Below are 2538 nucleotides of genomic sequence, written 5' to 3' on the forward strand. Positions count from 1 at the left end.
CATGAATAGGATCTATATAGACACATAGACCCATGGAACCATACATCTCGATCGAAAAATAATCAATAGGAAACAAAGAATCGTAAATGATCGATATATTTCTCGAAATAAACAAAAGATGACACATAAATCATGGATCAACTAAGCCTTCTCGAGTACTTGTTTAAGAATAAGAAAGAGGAATCTCATGGAAATATCATGGAATAAGGTTTGATCCTATTCATAGGGATTCTATAAAAATTCCATTCCAAAAAGAGAAAGTTAAAAAAAATTGGGATTTTTAGAGATTGGATGCAGTTACTAATTCATGATCTGGCATGTACTAAATGAAAACTTCATTCCAATTCTACGAGAATTTTTATGAAAGCCTTTCATTTGCTTCTCTTCGATGGAAGTTTTATTTTACCAGAATGTATCATAATTTTTGGCCTAATTCTTCTTCTGATGACAGATTCAACCTCTGATCAAAAAGATATACCTTGGTTATATTTCATCTCTTCAACAATTTTAGTAATGAGCATAACAGCCCTATTGTTCCGATGGAGAGAAGAACATATGATTAGCTTTTCGAGAAATTTCCAAATGAAAAATTTCAATGAAATCTTTCAATTTCATATTTTACTATGTTCAACTTTATGTATTCCTCTATCCATAGAGTACATTAAATGTACAGAAATCACTATAATAGAGCTTCTGTTATAACTAATAACAACTACTCTAGGAGGAATGTTTTTATGTGGTGCTAACAATTTAATAACTATCTTTGTAGCTCCAGAATTTTTTAGTTTATGCTACTACCTATTATCTGGATATACCAAGAAAGATGTACGGTCTAATGAGTCTACTACGAAATACTTACTCATGGGTGCGGCAAGCTCTTCTATTTTGGTTCATGGTTTCTCTTGGTTATCTGGTTCATCCAAGGGAGAGATCTAGCATCAAGAAATAGTGAATGGTCTTATCAATACACAAATGTATAACTCCCCAGGAATTTCAATTGTGCTTATATTCATTATAGTAGGAATTGGGTTCAAGCTTTCCCCAACCCCTTCTCATCAATGGTCTCCTGACGTATACGAAGGAGTGCGGTTCATTCGATAAATTTCTACCTCTCTATCTATCTCTGAGATGTTTTGATTTTTCAAAACTCCATAAACATGCCAAAGAGAAATGCTATCCCCACTCGGACCAAGACATAACTTTTACTTGTTCAAATAACATTTAAGGTGAAGCAGGGTCAGGAACAACAACTCTCTTTATCATAAAGAGATTCATTTTGCAAGTTTGTTATTACAGGTAGTGCCTACAAAGCAAAGGATCACACTAATGACGTATACAGTACTTGAACTCTCGATGTAAATGCTACATAGTTGGTTCTCATCCTTCAAAGACTACGAGTGTAATAGGAGCATCCATCAACAAAAGGATCACCCTAAGATGATCATCTCATGGCTATTGAGAACGAATCAAATCAGATGGTTCAATTTCTCAATCTTTCTAACTTGCTCCTACGGAACCAAGGTCGAAAACATTGAGAAAAATCAGTCATTCACAAACACTGATGAAGAATTCCTTGAAAAGTTAAGGATTAGTAATCCTTTCTAGAAATCAAATGGATTCGGTCTTATACATACATGAGGAAGGTAATCAAAAAAGAAAGAAGATAAGTTCTTCTTTCTTTTATCACTTAGGAGCTGTGCGAGGTGAAAGTCTCATGCATGGTTTTGAATGAGAGAAAGAAGTGAGGAATCCTCTTTTTGACTCTGACTCTCCCACTCCAGTTGTTTCTTTTCTTTCTGTTACTTCAAAAGTAGCTACTTGAGCTTTTGCCACTCGAATTTTCGATATTCATTTTTATTTCTCATCAAACGAATGTCATCTTCTTTAGGAAATCCTAGCTATTCTTAGCATGATATTTGAGAAATCTCATTGCTATTACTCAAACAAGCATGAAATGTATGCTTGTGTATTCATCCATAGGTCAAATTGGATATGTAATTATTGGAATAATTGTTGGAGACTTAAATGGTGGATATGCAAGCATGATAACTCATATGTTGTTCCTTATCTCCATGAATCTAGGAACTTTTTCTTGCATTGTTTCATTTGGTCTACGTGCCGGAACTAATAACATTCGAGATTATGGAGGATTATACACGAAAGATCCTTTTTTGGCTCTCTCTTTAGCCCTATGTCTCTTATCCTTAGGAGGTCTTCCTCCACTAGCAGGTTTTTTCGAAAGACTTCATTTATTCTGGTGCGGATGGCAAGGAGGGCTATATTTCTTGGTTTCAATAAGACTCCTTATGAGGGTTGTTTCTATCTACTATTATCTAACAATAATCGAGTTATTAATGACGGGATGAAACCAAGAAATAACCCCTCACGTGCAAAATTATAGAGGGATCCCCTTTAATATCAAACAATTCCATCGAATCGAGTATGATTGTATGTGTGATAGCATCTACTATACCAGGAATATCAATGAACCCGATTATTGAAATTGCTCAGGATACCCTTTTTTAGCTTCTAGAACCT

General features: G+C 34.7%; 1 pseudogene; it reads left to right on the plus strand.

Annotated features, from left to right (window-relative positions):
- Positions 1-275: 275 nt before the first annotated feature.
- LOC133804556 (NAD(P)H-quinone oxidoreductase subunit 2 A, chloroplastic-like) lies at positions 276-2538 on the plus strand (annotated as a pseudogene).

The sequence above is a fragment of the Humulus lupulus genome, chromosome X (genome assembly GCF_963169125.1).
Source record: "Humulus lupulus chromosome X, drHumLupu1.1, whole genome shotgun sequence".
In the NCBI taxonomy this organism is placed as follows: Eukaryota; Viridiplantae; Streptophyta; class Magnoliopsida; order Rosales; family Cannabaceae; genus Humulus; species Humulus lupulus.